Raw genomic sequence first — 20,890 nt, 5'->3', positions numbered from 1 at the left:
CTTCAGACCTCTGCCCTCCTGCCTCCAGAATCTGCAGCTGGGCCCCCAGCCCCTGTATGGGGCACTGGGGAGTGCTGGTCTGGCCGCTGCCCTGATGGCTGGTGACCGGTGAGCCTGCCATTGTCCACGAGAGGGCGCTGACAGCCCGCCCATGGAGGCTGGGAGGCTGGGTGGCGCAGGGAAGGGGCGGGAGGAGCCTGAGCAGGTTCTCGGGGCCTGAGCGGGATGTGCAGGTATGCGCTTGTCTACACAGATATGGGGGTCTGAGGGCGGTGGGCCAGGGCAGCCAAGGTGGTCCATGATGGGCACAGGTCAGGAGTGGGGTGGGCCCGGGGCAGGCGGCCCCCTCGGCACTGCCCTCTGCATGGCTTTAGTCAGGGACCCCACCGGCCTCCGTGCTCTGTGCGTGGGCCTGTGCTCCCTGGGCTCTGCCTCTGCCCCGCATCCCTCAGCCCCAGCACTCAGGGGCACGGCCCTGCTGCTTGTGGAAACCCCAGTTCCTGGGCCCTGGGGACCCTGCATCTGTGTTTGGGGCTCTCCTGGGAAGACTTGCGGCCACTCCTGGACATCCTACCAGGTCCCCGAGCCATCTGATCCCCGGGGATGCGGGGTGTCAGGCAGGGGAGGCAGTGGGAGCAGGGTCGAGGTTTAGCGGTGGTTGACCTGGGGCACAGAGACTGGCATCTGGAGGTGGTCCAGGCTGAGAAGTGCTGGTGGTGGGTGGGGTGGAGGAGGCTAGGGGGCACAGGGGCATCATTCCCAAGCCGAGTCTAAAGTCCTCCAGGAGCAAAGGAAACCCGAGGATGAGGGTGCAGAGGAGGTCCAGGGTGTGGGTCGGAGCGAGTCTGTGGGTGAGACAGACAGTGGGGTCCTCCTGGAAGCAGGTGCGGGGGCAGGTCGGGAGCCGGCACTGGATGTGGGGGCACCCAGGAGATGGGCCTGGGGTCACAGACTCTGGGGCAGCTCAGGGCCCCACGGTGCAGAAGGCCCAAGGTGGATGGCGGGTGAAGCACTCAGCACGCTGTCAAGCTGAGCACTCGGGAGGGGCCACCACCTGGGGGGTGGGCAGGGATGGGTCCTCGCCCTCCACCACCAACCTGTCCCCAGGGTGCGCCCCTAGCACATCTGTCCTCTTGTCCCTGGTCACACTGCCACTTAGTCTAGGTCAAGGGTGTCTGCGTCCCCCTACACCTGGTCCCTTCCTGGTGCAGCAGCCGCTGCGCTCCCCTGGCCACAGGCCACTCCGAGACCCCATCCTGGCTGTCGCCCCCATCCTGGCTGTTGCCGCCCAGTGTCTGCCTGCACCATGTCCATGTGCCTCGGCCCTCCCTGTGCCTGCTGGCCTCTCCGGCCTCCGGGGCTCGTGCTGTCTCTCTGTCACTCTCCTGGGGGCAGTTTCTCGGCCTCAGGATGGGCTTAGATCCAGGCCCATCTGCTTTGCCCGTACCTGGCATTTCTCCCTGTGGCCTCCATGTAATTACAGAGCTGTGCATGCGCTCCCCGTGCTGGCTGCCCCCCTGCCCCTGATGCAGTCTACGGGGTGGGGGTGGGGCCGTCTGCTCTACCCAGCCCCAGCCCAGCCCCCAGCCCCAGCCCCCAGCCCCAGCCCCCAGGCCCTAGCTCCCAGCCCTCAGCCCCAGTCCCCAGGTCCCCCAGCCCACAGGCCCCCCCGGCCCCCAGCCCCAGCCCCCAGGACTCCCAGCCTCCAGCCCCTAGCCCCCAGGCCCCAACCCCCAGCCCTCAGCCCCCAGTCTCTGGCTCCCAGCCCCAGTCCCAACCCTGGACGAGGTCTGTAGGCCCACAGAAAGATCTGTTGAACGAATGAACGGAGAAGCTCCCAGCGCGGTCAGCTCTCTGAGCCTCAGTGTCCCCACCTGTGAAGCTATGAGAATGTCATTTGTTGTGAGGGCCGAACAGTGATCCGGGTGGAGGCTTATGGCAGTGCCTGACCCTCAGTGCTCAGCAGCGTGGCCGCTGCCACCGTGACCTCTCCCACCGCCAGCACCGGCTCCCGCCATGGCCCGAGCTAGGAGTGCTGACCACGTGCCAGCTACTCGCTGGGCTGTCCTGGGGACGAGGCACCTCTAGGAGGCGGGGAGGGCCATCCCACAGTGTGAGCCCTCGTGGCCGTGGGCAGAGTGGGGACAGAGCTCCTGGGAGGGGCTGAGGGCCCCCGCTGGGATGGGCCCTGGCCCCGCCCCACGTGTCCCTGCTCTGTGCTTGAGCCAGAAGTGTGTCGCTCCCTAAAAACTGACTTGGCACCGGGCAAGCTAGAATAAGACAGCGCCTGCCTTCCCCACTGGGCTGGATTCCTTCCGAATGGAAGACAAATGCATTTTAATTTGTTCCAACTTGACACAACTTCCACCCCACCCCCACCTTGAGAAATTGGGTCACCAAGCAAAGAAGTCCTTAGCTGGCTCAAACTCACAATTTTTTCCCCCATGAAATGGCCCTTGTGCCTTTTATTACACAGAAGGCTCCTGTGGGGCTGACCCTCTGGACACTTGGTCCTGGGCTCAGAGAGTTCTAGAAATGGATGGGCTTTGGGGAGCTGTAGGGCAGCTCAGGAGCTCGTTACCCCGGGAGCTGGAAGAGGCCTCAGACAGGGCTTCACCTCTGCTCGTGCACTTAAGGGGAGTGGAGGACGGGGTGCAGAGCAGGGGCTCACCCCGGGTCCCTGGGTGTGGTGTCGCTTCCGGTGCGAGGTGCTTGGTCAGGAGGCTTCGGTGCCAGGGCTGGGAGTGGCTCTCGCCTCCTTTTCCTCATCACACCTTAATGAAGACAGGGCTGCTGGGGCCTGGGGGTCGCGCACGCAGGCTTAGTGACTCCGGGCTCCCACTCGGCCTCCCGGGGCGTCCAGGCCCCGGCCTCTTGCCCTGGCTCCAGGCCTAGGATTATCCCTCGGCTGATGTGCCGTGGTCTCCAGCCACCAGTCGAAGCAGCCATATACCTTTCCGCCCGTTGATCCCCCATCCATCCATCCTTCTGTCCACACTTCTGTCTGTCGGCTGGTCTGCCCACTATCCATCATCCATGTGCTCATCCGGCCCTGCACCCACCCACTCGCCCGCCCACCGCTCCCTCCTCCGTCGCCCCCATCCATCCATCTGTCCCTCTGTCCCCTCGTTCTATAAATGTTTCCCTTGGGCCAGTCACGATGCCACTTCAGGGCCGTGAGCAGGGAGGGAGGGACCCCGGGGGGACAGCCAGGGACCTGCCCTCACAGAGACAGAGGCTGGTGTGGACAGCGAGCCAAGTGGCTGCACCCGGAGGGGTCGGGGAGGGGCCTGGCGGAGTGAGGAGCCATGCCCACGAACCGGAGGGCTTCCCGGAGGACAGACAGCTGCGCGGAGATCCTGGAGGCCCGTCTCCCGGGCCACGCCGGTTCTCCCCACGGCGTCTCCCAGTATGTGTGGAGGAGGCAGCAAGGAGACGTCTGTGTCGCCCGCCCGCACGGGTGGCGCCACCAGCCTGCCCACAAGCCATCTGCCTCTTTCCTCTCCCGGGTGAGTGCGCTGGAGCCCGTGGGCTGCCTGCCTCCTGGCACAGTCGCCAGCTGCTCACGTGGGCCCTGGATCCCACCCCACGGAGCAGGGAGGGGGTCTCTCTTCCCGGTTGGGACGGGGCTGGGCCTGCAGAGCCCAGCGGCACCAGCGGGCTGCTCTTCCCGGGGGCACCGCACTTCACAGTTTAGGAGGTTCGCTTTTGTGACAGTCCGGGGAGAGGGCAAGGCAGTGACTGCGGCGGCCTGATGCAAGTGGAAACTGAGGATCTAGGAGGTTGGCGGCTTGCGGCCAGCACAGAGTCCCCAGGGACAGGCCGGAGGCTTCTTCTCCACGGGATGTGTGATCTGTGCAGCCCGGGCTGGGGGTGGGGCTTGGGGGAGGGCGAGGGGCACAGAGCTTCGGCGGGAGGGTGGCCTGGGGTAGGAGCGATGAGCCCTACCCTCTGGTGAGCTTCTCACACGTGTGTGTGTGTGTGTGTGTGTGTGTGTGTGTGTGTGGTCACAGGGACCCTGCCCGTAGCAGGAGGCCATCACTCAGCACTCAGTGAGGGTCGGCTCAGTCATTCACCACTTGAGCTCCTGCTGTGTACTTGGTCCCGGGTGGCCAGGCTCTAGCAGATTTCTCCCCCTCGGCTCTGTTGCTCTTGGGGGCTGGTCCTTCCTGGTCGTGGTTCCTGTGTATTGTAGGGGGGTGAGCAGCATCCCTAGATGCCAGGACATGGCCGAGTGTCCCTGGTGGTGAGCAGGGTCCCCGTTGAAAACTGCTGGTCTATGGCGGTGAATACCACAGAGCCCCGGCTGCCTTCCTGGAGCTCGCAGGCCGTGGCGGATATGGGAACACTCAGCTCGAGCTGCAGGGGGGCCCCTCAGTGGTCGGGCCTGAGGGCTAGCAGGTGGTGGGGCAGGGAGCTCTGGATACAGGGTCGGGGTGTCTGGAGAACAGAGCCTCTGCTGAGCCGGGGAGGCCAGGGGAGGTGCCAGGGTGTCGTGCACGGTATCCTGCATGTGGAGGTTCCTGAGTCCAGGGGGCAGGGCCTCTCCTTTTCCCTCTCTTGCCAGGTCACCTCTGCTCTGGGATGCCCCTGCCCTGTCTGCACAGGTGGGAGGCTGTGGAGGGGGGCAGCCGACTGCCCAGGGATCACTGAAGGTGGTGATCAGAGGCTCAGACCCAGAGCCTCATTAAAAAGGACACACAGCAGAAAGGCCCTCCCTGGGGAGCGTGATGAGCCTCCCGCCTCACGGCCCGGTCCCCGGATAAGGGCCACTGCCACAGTGGGCGGGCAGCAGGCAGGCTGGTCTGCTGGGCTGGGGTCCACCAGGCCTCAGGGGCATCTCAACACCTCAGGCTCCTCTGAGGAGCCTGGAGGGGTGTGGAGGGGGCAGAGAGAAGTATAAGGCAGGCCCCAGCTGAGAAGGAGCCAGGGGGAGGCTGGGCTGCAGGTCGTGGAGACCAGGGGCCCCTTCTGGTCCTGGTGATGTGATATCCCCTTCTGAGCTGCCGTCCCATCCCTCAGGGCTGTCCAGTGGAGATAGGGCAGGGCCAGCGGACTTTGGGGGACACCGAGCATTGGGGTTGTCCACCGCAGTGGAGACCAGATCGCCTCATTCTGCCTCCCGTCTTCCCTCCCGAGAGGACACAGGGTTTGCACAGGAGGGCTGCTCTGGGATCATGGCCTGGATCCTGGGTGGGGAGCATGGGAGGAAGGAGATGAGGGCAGGACACAGGTCGGGCGCCTGTCTCAGATGCCCCATGTCCTTACGCGCAGAGGGACAGAGGTGGGCAGAGCAGCAACCAGACATGGAGGCAGCGCGGTCGAGGTGCCAGGGGTCGGTGTGGGGGTGGGGCTGGACTCTGAGAGGGGACGGGTTTGGGGCACCGGGCTCTGGAGTTGTGGCAGAAAACTGATTTGGGTCAGTTCAATCTTTTCTAAGTATAAATAAAAGTCAGAATTTCTTCTCTTAATTAATTTTGGCTGTTGGACTGTGAGTCTTTGAGCGTGACTCTAGCCGAGACGGGCTGCCTGGGTCTCACAGCGAGTGTACAGCAGAGGGAAAACCTCGGCCAGGCCCAGGGCCTCCGGGAAGGGCTGCTCGCTTGGGAAGGGAGACACGGGCCTGAGCCACGTCTGCAGGGGGTGCTCTGCTTGGTCTGGGGAGGGCTTTCCTTGGTGGGAGTTGGTGTCTGGCGGGCACCAACACTTGGAAGGAGCTCAGGATTGGGGCCCCCCAAGCTGGGCCCAGCACTGTGTGCATTCAACCCCTGAGTGGGGCCCTGTGCCCCCCAAGCCCCCAGGCCAGAGGGGAGGTCTCCTGCTAAGGCCCCCCTGCTGGCAAGTGGCCTCAGCAGGATTTGAACTCAGCTCTGCCACAGTCCCTGCCCTCCACTAGTGGCCATGCCAGAGCTGTGGGCCGGCCACCCCGTTTCCACCTTCACGGCTGCCCGCCAGGGGTTAGGCAGTCTGCCTCCTCTTCCCCAGCCCCTGCCTAAAGCACCACCCATTGCTCCCTGACCACTCTGTGACCCTGCATGGGTCACCTCTCAACACTCCCATCTCTCACCTTTTCTGAGCCTGCCCTCGTGGCTGGGAAGAAGGCCGAAACCTTCCCAGAGGCCCTGGCTTGCTGCTGGGTGGTGCAGGGGCTTGGGAAGGATATCCTTCCTTGCTGGGTGCCGGGACGGGGGTCCAAGGCAGAAGGAAAGCAGGGCCCTTTGTTCACAATTATGAAGGAGTTCAGCATGCAAGAGCAAGACATGGCCCTGGGTGCAGGGACGCATGGCTGCCTGCCTCCCGGACCTGCCCGGCCCTCGCTCACACTCCCCAGGACGGCCTCTGGGGCCTCTTCCAGGGGTAGAAGGGCAGCACGGGACCCATCCTGCAGTCAGCACGGGCCCCACTGCTCCTGAAACCACACACAAAGGGTTTGGACCAACGGCCATTAGGGTGATGCTCAGTGGACCCACAGGTGGGAAGAAGGGTGGGGCCGGGGCCAACTTTTCCTCTGCCTCACCCACAAGGCTGGGGGTCCCCGCTGTGCTGACACAGGGGCTGAGACATGTGAGGCAGGAGCAGGGTTTGAGTTCACACACATTCAAGCCCGTCTCTGCCACCGAGAGCAGTGGGGCCTTGGGCAAGTCATGGGGGCTCTTGGGACCTCAGGCTTTTCATCAGGGAATCAGAAGCTGGACTGGTCCTGTGTGTTGGGAGGCACTGAGGATGACCCAGGAGCCAGGTTGGGTCAGAGCCCTGGAGCCCTAGAGGTTCAGAGCCAAGTCTGTACGAGGAGGGGGCTGACTTCCAGGCCGCCCCTCCCTCGGCCTCTGCTCCCTCTGTGGTCCCAGCTCCACAGGAGCTCTTCCCCGGACAGGACCTCCTGCTCCTCATGGCTCGATGGTCATATTTATTTTATTCTAGGCTTTGATCTATAAAATGCCTGTGTGTACCCAGAAAAATCTCCAGAAGGTGCTGGCTCCTGCCTCACATTTTAGTAGTGAAATATGGGGTTTAAACATTTTACAGGCTGGCGGTAACATTTTACTAGAGAGACCCATTGGCTGGAGGTCAGTGGCTCGGTGTGTCTCTCCTGGGACTCAGGGAGAGGCAGAGCCAGGGGGATGTGGCTGGCTCCGTGTCCAGAGACAGCCGCCGGGGGCCCCACCCCGCAGACCCGGGAGGGGTGGAGGTTGGGTGGATGACACACAGAAGGGCTGGCTGGGACAGCAGCAAGCTACTCATGATGATGCCTGTGATGAGAATATCACTGTGGGGACCTGGGGTTCCTCCCTGCACCAGGGCAGATGCCCCCCTCCCTTCTCTTTGGGGCTATCAGACCCTTCTCCTGGCCCCTGTCTAGCAGGTGCTGGGCATAGGATGGATGCTCAGCTCCACCATGGGGCTCTGTCTTCATGGTGGGACTGTGTACTCCCTCGCTCTGAGCCTGCCTGGCAGTCGGCTCCTTCCTCTGAGCGGCCTCAGAGACATGGGAGCGGTCCCCTGGTTCACCCTGTGCCATTCACCCTCTCAAGAGCACCAAGAGGTGAGGATGGGCCAGACATCATGCGTGAAGGCACAATTTTCAGGACACTGGACGCTGGGCAACAAAGGACAGTGATTTCTGGGGAGTGGAAGCAAACAGGGGAGCCCCTGACAGTGCCCACTCACACCCTGGATGGAGTTTTCAGGCCGTGACACAGGAGGAGCCTGCCCAAAGCCTTGAGTTGAGGAGGGGGCCCTGCAAGCCCAGGGAGACCAGGGTAGCTGGAGCAGATGAAGCAGAGCCCCGGAGGAGAGAGCACGTCCACAGAGGAGGTTTGCGGGGTCTCGGGGCCTTCATCTGAGTGCCAGTCACTGCGTGTGAGTGACGGCAGCTCCTGGGGCCGAGGAGAAGTCCACCACCTGAAGGATGGGAGCAAACAGCCTTGGGAGCCGACCCAGGGAGGAGCGGGGAAGGAGCGCGCCTTCCCACCAGCCAGACGGAAAGCCTCGCAGTTCCTGAGTCCCCAGGCACGCGCTCAGAAGGGTCTCGCCTCAGTTGCCGGGAATAATTAGACCTGATGGAGCATCGTTCTGGTCCTGCATACGAAAGCTTAAAAGGAAGACCAAAGGGTTCAAAGTGTTTCAAAATAAATGCATCCTGAAACAAAGCTCGAGACTGTGGATATGGATAAAAAGGATTCGGCACCCAAAAAGGTCAACGACACGATGCTGGGGGTTCAACAGGAAATGACCAGGCACACAGGAAGCAGGAAAACGTGACCCCCAAGGAGGAGAACCCCAATCATGAAAACCCCTCCCCATCCAGTGTTAGAGTTGGCGGGTGGGTGTGAAATCCACTGCCGGGATGGCTTTCCAGCCATCCGAAAAGCCAGAGGAGAAGCAGCAGCATCATAAGTAGAGTCATGGAAGCTATGAAAGGCCTGAATCAGACTCCCAGAGACAAAACCTGCAAAGTCCGGTGTCTGAGATGAAAAACACACTGAGGAATGAAACATCATGGAGAAAAGATTAGTGAACTTGAAGATGTATCGGTAGCATTGATCCGGACAAATGAAGAGCCATCTGAAATACGAGCAGCCCCTGAGGGGATTTTTGTCAAGTAGCAGAATACACACTCCACGGGGTCCTGGGGGGAGAGGGGAGCGAGGGGGCAGGACACATTTGGAGAAATCACAGCCCACAAATGTCCACGTTTGACCTCACAGATTCGGGGAGCTCGGTGAGCCCCAGGCACAGGAGCATGAAGGCCCCCAGCGAAGCAAATCACGAGCCCTCCTCAGCCCTGGGACACAGGGACGTCTGACAGGTAGTCCATGGGAAGTACGGGGACGAGAAGGGATCTGTCGTGGGAACCAGGAGGGACAGCAGAAGCGGCTTGGAAGCAAGACAGAAGGCTCATAGCCAGGAGTCTCTACCCAGTGAGGCTCCATCAGAGACGAAGGCGGGAGGAGGCCCATCTGGGAGCACAGTGCAGAGGGGGCTGGCCACCAAGAAGCCAACCGCAGGGAGCCCTGAGGCGACTGTCAGGAAGAGGGCCGGTGCCGGGTGGGACCGCAGGCCCAGCCCAAGGAGCCAGGACCGTGATATGGCGACAGCGAGGGTGAGCATCCACGTGTACAAAACGCACAGTGTGTATGGACACCGTCCTCATGGTTCAGGTCAGCAGAGTGCTGCCAGGGGCCCAGCCCCTCACATTCCAATTTCCACAAAACCCTGACAGGGCAGGTTGCAGTTCCTGTCTCCATCCTGCTGCTAAGGAAACTGAGGCTGGAGCGGTCAGGTGCTCTGGACGCCCAGCAGAACAGGCACCGGCCCAGGGATGAATCCAGCCCCCAGCCACCCTGTTCTCTGCTCCTCTTGCATCAATCTGGTCCCTTCTGTCCCCCGGCGCCCCCCATCTCGGGCAGTGTCCCCCCATCCCCCACCATGCTCACAGGCCCCTGGGGCTGGCCAGGGAAAGGCGGGATGCTGGGCCCTTTCCCTCTAGGCCCCACACTCTGTGGCACCGCCAGAGCCCCAGCTCTCCTGAACCTCCAGGATATGAAGTAGGGGCGGGCTGTTGCCATGGCAACCACTCATCACTTATTGATGACCTAAGGAAGCACTTGCTCCAAAGGTGGAGGGCGATTTGCAGGTGCTGCCTCCCTCTGGGCGGCTCCACTGGGGGCCAGCTCTGCTCGCAGGCCCTTCTGGGCTCAGGGTAGGCCCCAGGTGGGTGGAGGGCTGGGGTGGGGGGAGGTCGGAGACCCTGCTCTTGGCTCCTCCTTTCTGCTTCTCCTCCCAGTGCTTGGTCACACAGTGGGTCCCTCGGGATGGGTCAGACCCCCACCTGCGGGCCTGGGTGCACTCAGTACCCCAGGGTCCATGTCTGAGCCCCCCAGACCATCTGTCCATCTGCACCCCACCCGTTCCACGGGGGTGGGGGTGGGCTCACGCGCCTTTGTCCGTTTCCAGCTTAGAGAACGTGTGCTCATGTGGAAAACCAAGAAACAGGCAATTGAGTTGGAGAAGTGATAGTGGCCGGCCGTCAGCACCGGGCCAGAAATAAGCGTGCCCTCATTCGGCACACACGCTTCCAGGGAAGTTTTGACAAAAATAAGTACATGTGTAATGGGTTTATATAATTTTTTAAATTGTGGAAGAATGCAGATAACACGAAGTACACCACTCCAGCTATTTTTAAGTGTGTAGTTCTGTGGCATTGGGCCCGTTCACATGGTTGTGTAACCCTGTCCCCGTGACACGAGGCCCCCGCCACCCCCAGCCCCACCCCCACCCTCCTGCTCCTGCGTCTGCGGATCCCACTCCTTTGGATAACTCCTATAAATGGAATCCTGCAGGATCTGTCCTCTGGAGACTGGCTTCCTTCATTGAGCATGACGTCCTCCGGTCCTTCCATGCTGTACCGGGATGGCCTTCCTTTTAGAGGCTCCGTCACATTCCACCATACAGATCTGCCACATTGTGCTTATCCATCGTCCCCGGGGTGGATGCCTGGGCTCGTGATGGTCTTATTGGAAGAGCCGGACAGGGGAGGTGGGCCTCTTGTGCCTTCCCACCCTTTCCAGGCCAACTTACTCCCTCAGATACTCCTCTCCTTGCCCTGACGTCTCTCGCGTTGTCTGGCCCCATAGTCACACACCTCCAGACACTCATCCGACGTCAAGCCCTTGCTTTTTGGGCTGAGGTCCCTCTGGGCGGGGTGCAGTTGCTTCCAGGGGGCTGTCAGCTGATTCTCCAAGCCCTGCCTGGTCTCCCCGGCACCCAGCTCCAGCAGAGTCCAAGAGAGGCAAGGGGCAGAAAGGTGCCCTGGATGGGTGTACCTGTTGCCGGGGGCCCTCGTGTGGGTGCTAGAGAGACCACCTCTGAGGGTCTCTCACCTGTGGGGGATCTCTCCTTGACATGGGGAAGCCCCCTCCTGAGGTCACCTGGCCACTCCAAGTGGTCCTCATGGGAAGGGCCTCTTTCAAGATGACCCAAGCCCAGCTCCCCTCCTGGAGAAGCCCATTTGAGTCCTTGCCCCCAAACAGGGCCATGCGGTCCTGCCACAAGCAGTGAGGACTCTTTGCTCTCTGTCACAGGGGTGCTCCAGACACAGCCCCTGGCCTGGGATAGCTCGCGTGTGGGTGCCCAGCCCGGGGGTCCCCCAGCTTGACTCACAGTGACAGGAGGAGTACCTACCTCCCTGCCTAAGGTGGGGGGTGCAGGACACAGCACATGGTGATGTTTCCTGCAGGGACATGCCCATCCTATTCTCCTAACCCTTGGCAGGCTCCTGATGTCCTCTTACAGGGTCGGAGGTGTGGGAGGGTGGCAGGTGTAGGCCCCTGGCTCGAGGATGTGTGGATCACTTGGAACCTGTTACACAGGGGTTTCAGATGAATGCTCAGGCGATGGTTCCCATGTCCAGGTGCATGTGGAGAGGTCACATCCAGCCAGGAATGGGGTCATGGCACTAGCCAGCCTTGGAGAGAGCCTCACTCAAGAGTGGGTAGGACTCCTGGGGGCCGCAGTGGAGGCTGTGTTCAGGAGACAGCAAGGGTCACACTGTAGTCACCACGCAGGGAAACAGGTGAGTATTTCAGGAGCAGCAAAGGGCTGGCATGGCTGCAAAAGCCCTGGGGTCAGGAGATTAACTGGGGACGCTGGCCGCTCAGACTCTGCCTTTGGCGCTGTTTGCCTGAGTGGGACTAGCTGTCGGGCACACAGGGTGTTTGTGAGCAGAGGAGAGTCCGTGTGCCGGGGCCACAGGGCGGCTGGGGCTGAGCTCCAGCAGGCTTCCCGGCCAGCCCCGGGTGGGGAAGAAGACGGCCACCCTGTGCTGTGCTCAGTAGCCGGATGACAAATGAATCTGCAGAAGGGAAGTTAAGGGTCTTCAGGGAACCCACCAGATTTTTTTTTTTGCAAGGAAAGAGCCATAAATTGAGGCTGTAGTTTAGAGCTATTAGGGCCTAACTCCTGCCCTGGTAGGCACATGTGCCCATTCAGGGGGCCGGCTGCGGGTGGGGAGGAGGTGGAGGGGCCGAACAGGAGATGGAGATCCTATGCAGGAGTGGAGGCTGCACACCCTCCTGTCCTACGTGGAACCGAAGGTGAACACCAGGGCCGCTGCCCTCAGGTGACTGTGGCAGGGGGGTGGGCGTGGGGATCCCAGACCCAGATATGTACATACAGCCACACGGGGAGCCCCCAGGGATGCCCTCCATCCTAGATTGGCCGCTCTGCAGACCTGCAGAGGCACACAGTCTGGTGCGGAGACCCAGGGGAGCCAGGACCAGGGGGCACAGGCTGCAGCCCCAGGGCCTGGGGGTCCTTCTGGCTCACTGGGGGCCACGATGGGGTTGGGGGACCCCCGACCTGGCCAAGTAGCTTGGGTCAGTTACTTGTGCTGCCAGTTCTTTGCTCTCTTCCTATTCATAGGTGGTGTCAAATCCCTAGCCCCTGGGAATCTGGGTTGGTCCCCCTGACTTGCTTGGCCACCAGAAGGCAGAGGAGGCCAGGTTGTGGGACTTCAGAGGCAAGGTCCTCGGAAGCCCCGAGCTCCACCCGGCCTGCGGGCATCCTGCTCTCGTGGCCTGGGCCAGGCCCTAAGACTCATGGGGAGAGGCACCCACAGGTGAGCCGCCCTGTGGCTCACCCAGAGGAGGGCTTCGAAAGGCAGGAGTGAGGGAAGATCCTCCATGAGTGGAATTGGGCACTGCATCTGCTCATCCTCTGTGTAGGAAGACAAGTGGCCCAAAGAGGCTTACAGACAGCGGCAAATGGCCTGGCTGGTTTGCCTGTGGCCTGAGGGAAAAGACTGGGGGGTGGGGATGATGTGTCAGCCTGGCGGGCCAGCTGGCACCCAGGTATTTGGTTAAACACCATGCTAGGTGTGTCTGTGAGGGGTTTCGGGATGGGATTAACTAATTCGAATACATAGACTGAGTGGATCACCCTCCCCAGTGCAGGTGGGCCTCGTCCAATCAGTTGAAGACCTGGCTAGAACAGAAGGTGGGGTAAGGGAGAACTTGCTCTCGATCTGACTGTTTGAGCCGGGACATGGGTCTGGTCCTGCGCTCAGGTTGGAACTTATGCCACTGGCTCTCTGAGGCTCGTGGGACTTCTCGGCCTCCATAACCTCACGGGCCAATCCTTATCTATCAATCTATCAATCATCTGTCTCTCTGTCATCCATCTCTCCACCTGTCCTATTGGTTCTGTTTCTCTGGAGAAGCCTGTCCAGTACGACTGGGTCCTAGGAAGTCTGGGGTACGGGCATGTGGGGAGAAGATTTGGCAGTGGCCCCGCGGTCACAGGTTGAAGCCAGCAGAGGAGCCTCAGTATCCAGGAAGACAATGTGACTCAGCTGGGGGATGTCACGCAGCTTCGGTCATCAGCCATTCCAGCATTAGCACAGGGAACGCGAGGACCAGTGGCCGCCATGGTGGAGAGGGAGGCTACCCATGGGCCCTGGAAATATTTAGCTGCCGCCACCCCTGAATGTCCAACCAGCCTGCAATAAAGGTGGGGAGGAGCCCTGGGGTGACACCTGCTCCCTGGGAGGCTGACTGGCCACAGGGCTCGAGTTGACTCTTGGGAGCTCAGCTGAGCTGCGGGGTCACGAGTTCAGAGAGAGGAGCCAGAAGGAGGGAAGTGGCCCCGAGCTTACTGGCTCCTGGCCAGGGTATAAGGAGGGGCTGAACCAGAGAAAGCACCTAGTGGACAGGTGCACCCAGGGAAGCTCAAGCCGGGCCTTGGGGGGAGAACTGGGAGGTGGGAAGGCCTCAAGTCTCAGTGGATGGCAGTGTCCTCCAGGCCCCCAGAGGAGATCTGGGCACAGGGGCCTGGGAGGACCCATGCCCGAGGCCCACTGAGGAGCGTCCTGAGGGGAGGTGGGCAGAGGCAGGAATGTGCAGGAACAGGCCTTGCTGGCCGGCAGAGTCCTGGCCCGCAGCCCCCTCTGAAACCGTGGTGTCTGGCCTATCACCTGGTGTGGTGGTCCCTGGTCCAGCCCCTGTGGTCACCTGCGGTCGGGCCCGGAGAGTCACAGGGAAGGGATGGAGTTCCTTTCTCAATAGCAACAGAGCCCTGTTCCAGGCCTGGGGTCGCCTCATCCACCTACAAGGCCCTGCCAGCATCGCTGTCTGAGGATGTTGGAGTTGGTGGCCCACGGGCACAGGACCCCACATAATGTCCTGTCTGACCCGGTGCCCGTTTAACAGCAAAGGAGGTAGAGTGGGCAGGTACTCATGGCCCCTCGGGGATGAGGTCCGGATCACATCGCTGGCAGAGGGGTGGTGGAGGGTGAGGGGATGACGAACAGAGGGTGGGGAGGGGGAGACCCTGAGACCAGCTCCAGTGCTGTGGGCTGTGGTCCGGTCCTCCAGAGCCTCCTAAACCAGCGACTGGTGGAAGGAGGCTTGGGGAGTTAGAGGCCCCCTCGGCTTCTTCCTCTAGGTGCCTCCAATCTTTCCCTGAGCTAGAAAAACCCAGGCTGAGATCCCAGACTGACCGTCCTGACCCTAAGGTGGACTGTGCCTGCTGCCCAGTCACAGCGAGGCTCCCCCTCCCGGCTCCCAAGGAGGGGAGCTAACTGGCTGCCAGCAGGTGTGGCTGCAAGTGGATTTCAGGGTTTATGGCGCTGAATCCCCTCCCTGACCTACCTGACCCAGAGCCTCCCTTAACCCCCAGCTGTCCTGCTCTGATGGAGGTAAGCACAGGTCCGTGTGCCGTGAATTGGAGAACTGGCAGCAGGTGACTTGATGTCCTGGTGCAGACCATCGAGAACTCGCTGCTGTCACCCACGCTGGCAGGCGGGAGGGTGTATTCCGGGCCCTGAGATGCTCCAGGCCTCCAGGGTGACTCCCCAGGTCATCTCCAGCCTCTGACTTCACCCACCAACTCCCCTGTTGTGGGGGGAGCATCCAACTTTGACACCACTGGATGCACATTTCAGTAATGACCCAGGTTATGAGGCTTCAGAGCCTTACAATTGCATTATTAAAAAGAACTCTCTGAAGGCGCCTAAAATGCATCAAAGTACTCAATATTCCACATCTGATCATAATTAAAAGTAAAAAATACGGCCCAGAAGGGGGCTGCTTGTGACAGATTTGCTGCATGGGGCTAATGGGAGCATTATTAACGCGCGGAAATTGCCGGAGACAGGCCTGGCAGGACGCCCGGTTTCATTGTACGTGTGGAGGCGAGAGGCCGGTGGCGATGAGGACGGCTGACCCCCCGCCCCCCCGAGGCTGGGCGGAGTGGCAGCTCTGTCCCTCGAGCTCTGCCCGGCTCCCATTCTGGGGACCCAGGACCTCTGTGCTGACCGGGAATGGGGGTCACCGTAGTGGTAGGCCGTGCATCTCCTGGGAGGGTACCTGGATGAAGGTGGGAGGTGGGCGCTGGTGGGCAATGGTGGGTGCTTGCGGGTGCTGGCAGATGCTGAGCCATGCCGCCTGGGGTCCCCCTGTTGCTGCAGTGCCGGTACTCAACAGCGGCCCTCGGGGGTCCCTCTGCAGACTCGCCCTTGGCTAAAGAGAACAGCCTGGCCCAGTACCTGCCTTCTTCTGAGGGCAGCCAGCATCCAGCCTGGTGGACGTGGGGTGCGGACAGTCTGGGCCCCTCGCCCGGGCCTAGGATGGCTCTGAGCCCTTGCAGGGTGAGCTGCTGCCTGGGTCGAGATTGTGCCTTGAGCAGATTATGCTGCCTGCTCCATTCTCTGCCCGATCCTGCCTCCTGCCCCCCAGGGGCTCATCCTCGGGCGCCCCTGCCGACCCTCCTGCACACCCGCCTCTGACTCATGGACAGTGGCCGGGCAGCTGACCTGTGGCGGGGGAGTAGAGCCATCCTGGGCCCCGGTGGGAACGGTATCTGGGCAGTGGCTCGGGATGGCCAGAGGGAGTAGGGGTCAGGAGACCCTGGCAGGGGCCTGCCTTACCTGATCTCAGCCTCTGACAACAGGCCAGGGGGGCGAGTGGCTCGTTTCCGTGGGCCCCACCTTAGGCACCTGGTGCTCAGAATGAGCTTGCATCACTCCTCATAAGCCCAGCACGGCTGCCTGATTTCGGCTTCCCCGTCCCAGCTCCCAGAAGCCGAACCAACAGTGCCGACGCCGAGACGGGTGGCCTTGTGACCCCCCCTTCCCCCACCCCCATGCCCTGTGCACAAGGGCCTGGCACGTGCACAGATCCTAAAGCCAGAGTCCCGGTTCAAGTCCCACCTCAGCCACGTGCCAGTTGTGTGCTCCTGGCCCAGGTATGTTACTTCCAGCCTCAGTTTCCCAGTCTGGGGTATTATACGGGATTAAATGGTGAGGATGAGGAGGGTCATATGGGGAAGGGGGAGACACACGGTGAGTGCAAGGTCCTGGTGTCAGCTGCTATTGCTGTCAGCACAGAACTGAGGCCCGCATCCTGCTCTGCCTGGAGGTGCCCGGGCACCAGACAACCCTCGCCCGCACCCTGGGACCCGGGGGTCTTGTTAACACTCAGATTCTGATTCAGGGGATGGGTTGGTTTCCTGGGGCCACAGTAAGCTTGGCACACTAGGAATTGGAGATTTATTCTCCCTGTTGTGAGGCCACCAGTCGGAACTCAAGGCGTCACTGGGACTGTGCTCCGCTGGAGGCTCCAGGGAAGGGTCCCTCCTTGTCCCCTGCAGCTGCTGGTGGCTTGGGGTGTCCCTTGACTGGGGGCTGCAACCCCGCACTCCCTGGCCTCTCTCTGCTCCATCCTCTCGTGGCTTCTCCTCTCTGGTGTCACGTCTCCCTCTGCTCCCCGCCCCCCCAACCCGTTAGAAGGACACTGGTGGTGGCAGCCAGGAGTCACAGTCACAGGAGGACAGGACTGCGTGGGGCGGGGACTCTGTGATGGGAATCAGATGCAAAGATACACAGTGGCACTGTGCCCTCTGAAAATCGGGGGGGAGATGATTTACGACCACGGCTTTCCTGGCGGCTTGTGTCTTTGCTGAGGCTCCTGGAAGTGGATAAACAGGAAGAGGATTTAATTAGGTGCCAGGAGCTGAGGAGTGGTGATTAGCACACGGACCCTGTAATGCCTGGTGTTACATGCAGTTAATTACACAGATTGCAGGGGAATTAATGTCGGGCCTTGCTAATGATTTTTTTTTTTTGGAAGAATAATTTTATTTACACAACATGGGCTGAAAGACTTATTGAAAGGAGAGGACTGGGGACAGCGGGGGGCCAGCTGCTCCCAGGGAAGCGGTTCTGCGGTCAGACAGGGCTGGTGTCCTCTCAGCTCGGCCACACCTGGCAGAGACAAGGTGGCCCCAGGTAGATGCCTGCCTGACTGGTGGGCGATGCTGCTCACCGTCCTGGGTTTCTCCAGGAGCTGCCCAACTCAGGTCCCTCCGTCCTGCCCCCTCTTGCCACTAGCGGGCATGTGTCCTGGGCGCCAGCACCTGCAGGATGCTGGGGAGACCAGGGTGGGAGAGCTGCGGTCCTGCTCGCAGGGCATTTGTTTTGTAGCCAGAAAGATACAGAGAGATACGCTGCTCGGTACGGGTGATACGGAGCGGTAGAGACAGAAGCAGGTCTGTGCGGGCAGATGTCTCAGGGGAGGGTGGGGTGGGGGGCGTGGGGTGTCTGGGTCCGCAGGGCCCTGCATCAGCGGAGCTCAGTCAGCCAGGCCTTGTCCCCAGGGAGCCCGTGGGTGAAAAGGCCGCCTCAGTGTGCAGCGGTCCCCAGCCCCGGCCTTCCCTACAAGAGGCACAAGAGGGTCTGTCTCTGCTGCTCGGGATGGGCTGGGGTCTGCAGGCTGAGGGGTTCCTAGGAATGAGGAGGAGCCCAGGGCCAGGAACCGACCCAGGCTTGGTTACACTCCCGCCAGAGTCAAACAGAGCACCAGGGTCACCCTTGGGCAGGACAGGCCACAGACCTGGGGCAGGGTGGCAGGAGAGGGGCAACACCAGGGCCAGAACCTGGCGCCCAGAGGTCCAGACAGGCACGTGTCCTGCATCCCTGAGAAACAGCCTTCCCAGGGGTGCAGTGGGGCCAGGCTGGGAAGCTAACACCCTGTGGTCTGGGCCAGTCCTGCCTGGGGTGTGGCCTGTGGCCATGAGCACATCCACGGAGCTGGAGCCGGCCGCTGTGATGTTCTTGCCTCCAAAGGGAGCAGAGACGCAGGGAGGAGGAGACGCTGGCTGGAGCCAGAGCTGGGAGCACCTGCCAGAGCCCATCCAGTCCCCGGCCCTGCTGGCCAGTGCTCCTGCCTATCCCAGCTCTGGCAGGTTGGGTGTGAAGGCCTGAGCAGGTGGGTGTTCACCCCTCCTTCCTCTCTGTGTTCTCTGTCCCTCCTCCCCTCCCTCCATCCTCCCCCTTCCCTTCTCCCTCCTCCCAGCATCCAGCCCACTATATGGACACTGACGGGACCAGGATTCTCTCTTCACTCACCCCACCGGGGTCCCCCCACGCTGACTTTCCCCCACGCAACCTGGCCCCGTGACCACTACCGCCCTCTGCCCTGGAGCTCTGAGCGGGGTGTGTGTTCCGTGTCTCAAGTGGCATGCTCTGAGCCATAGCACCCACCCAGGCAAGTTGGGTGGGCCACCTGGAGGGGCATCTGGTGTGTCCTGGAGTGCAGGCTGCACCACCCCTGGACTCGCCTGGTGTGGTTGTGGTGCATCCCTCAGTGGCAGTGGCAGGAGGGGGACCCAGCAGCTGTGACGCCCTGCCAGGTACCCCTCCAAGGGTTGGAAGGAGTACCCCTGGGGGCGGCTCCTGCCTGGGGGACCCTCTTCCTCCTCGGAGCCTTCCTGGGTCTGGCTTGCCTTGTCTCTGCCCAAGTACGAGGTGGAGGCATTGCTCAGGAGCAAGCCGAGAAACACAAATCAGGTCATTTCTGTGGTTTTACATGTGAGTAAGACGCTCGGATATAACAATCGGAGAAGAAAGAAGGAAGAATGGTCAAAACTCATGCTAGTAATTTACATTTAGGATTTTTCTCAGAATGACATTAAATAGCAAAACACATTGTGTGGAAACCAAACAAAACTCTGGATTTCAGCCCCACTAATGGCCCATTTTCCCACTTTGTTGGGCTGGAACCCTGCATTTTCATTTTGCTCTGGGCCCCTGCACATAGGCCTGACCCATGTCCCCACCCTGGGCTCACCCCTGTCTTCATCCCTCCCCACTCTGCCTCTTTCCTCCTTAGGCTCCTGCTCCATAACCTTTCATGGTTCCTCCCACTGTCTGGCCTCACTGTGAGCCCTCGAGGATACCTTCCAACAACACTGTGCTCCACTTCCCGCCGCCTCCCTGTTGACCCCTGGACCCCACAATTTATAAGGGAGAAGGGCCCCTTTGTCCTCCTCATCTCCCAGACAGGGTGGGATTTGGCAAAGCAGAGAAGGGAGCCCGGGACCTGCCTGGTGGTGCTGATTCCTGGCTCGTGTCCCTTCTCTGCACACATCATGGAGGAGCCCCTGCGGTATTGGGGCCTGGCAGTCTCTGCACATCTCCACTGTGTGACCCAGGGAGCCTCCCCCAGGACACTTAGCCTGCTCCGTGAACGCCCTCCTCCCAGGACCACTCTGGGGCCTCCAGATCTCGTGGGAGGCCGCACATGGTGCCCCTGGCTGCCCCTTGGGGACCTCTACTACTGGCAAGAAAAGAGAAACTGGTAATCGGTGCTCCCAATGTGCATGGCAATGCCACTGGCTGGCCAGGACCTGCTCCCGGCGTTTGAAAGGTCCCCTGAGCTCATCTGCTTGTTCATTTGCACTGTCTATGGAGAAAGCAAATGTCAACTTGTGCTGCCCAGACCGCTGCTTGCACTCCCCTCATTAGTGGTGTCTGAAATCATAGAGTTTCTCTGTGTTCTCGTTATGTGCAAATGACCTCCCAAAAGCACTTCCGAGGGGCATGTAGACCCAAGACGGCCCCTTCTAGAGGGGCTTTGGTTCTTGGGACGAGGGTGCCTCTGCCTTGGGGAGGGACTTCCAATGGATCGAAACTGGAGGGAGGGACCCAGCGGGGGGTGCCTAGGATCCCGAGTTTGGGAGACCCTTGTGGGCACACCTGCCTTGAAGGGCCGGGACCTAGGGGTTCCCACGCAGCTGTGAGGGGAGACAGAGGTGGCAGGTGCAGGCTGATTCCCACCCCGGGGAAGCTCATTGTGGAGGCACACGTAGCTCACCGTAGCCCCTGCTGCTCAGCTACGCTGGATATGCCCAGTCTGCGCAGGGCACTTCTCGCTCTCCACTTAAAAGGATGCGTTTGGCAAACCTCAGGATGTCGTTAAAATTTCATGGGCTCCCCCTAAGCGGAGGACCATCGGCCGTAACCTCGATCGAGTCAGATCTGTGCCTGGTCCAGGTGTGTCTCCTGTTGGCGAGCACATCTCTCCTCGATGTCACAGAAATGAGACACCATCCCGGAGCTGGCAGGACAGGTTGGCCGGGCCCTGACTTGCTGGCGGGGACACTGTCAGAATGAATTCATTTCCAAATAAAGCATTGTTAACACTGCTATTAAATGCCTGATGACTCTTTTTTCCTTCTCCAAACTATATTTCAGGGCCAGGCGTATGCCAGCCATGATGAATATTTCATTGTAAAGTGAGCTCTCGCCGCTCCTGCAGCAGTGTGCACATCATGAGGCGTGGGGAGGCCACGCCAGCTGGTCCTGCTCCCGCTGCCCTGAGTGGGGGGCCACCGGCCCACAGCCCGCATGATCTAGATGCGGAGGCCCCCACCAGCCCCCTGACTCTGTGGCCGCCAGCCTGCACCGGCCACCTGAAGGGCTCACTGTCATAGGTGCCTGGGCTCTGCTTGCCACCGGGGGTGCCATCCACCAATCCTAGGGCCGGTCCCAGCCTCCCCATCCTGGAGTGCAGAGCCCCCTCTTCAAGAAGCACTCCCAGACCCTCCCGACCCT

At 61.2% G+C, this 20,890-nt stretch overlaps 1 long non-coding RNA gene across 1 annotated transcript; it reads left to right on the top strand.

Annotated features, from left to right (window-relative positions):
- Positions 1 to 207: 207 nt before the first annotated feature.
- Positions 208 to 20,411, top strand: LOC106559330. The gene is made up of 3 exons (XR_005364076.1): positions 208 to 233; positions 18,122 to 18,263; positions 19,167 to 20,411. It is a non-coding gene; the product is annotated as an uncharacterized LOC106559330 (long non-coding RNA).
- The last annotated feature ends 479 nt before the right edge of the window (positions 20,412 to 20,890 follow it).

The sequence above is a fragment of the Canis lupus genome, chromosome 9 (assembly GCF_011100685.1).
Source record: "Canis lupus familiaris isolate Mischka breed German Shepherd chromosome 9, alternate assembly UU_Cfam_GSD_1.0, whole genome shotgun sequence".
NCBI classification, from domain to species: Eukaryota; Metazoa; Chordata; class Mammalia; order Carnivora; family Canidae; genus Canis; species Canis lupus.
Note: the sequence above shows the minus strand (reverse complement) of the source record. Positions and strands in the feature narration are given on the sequence as shown.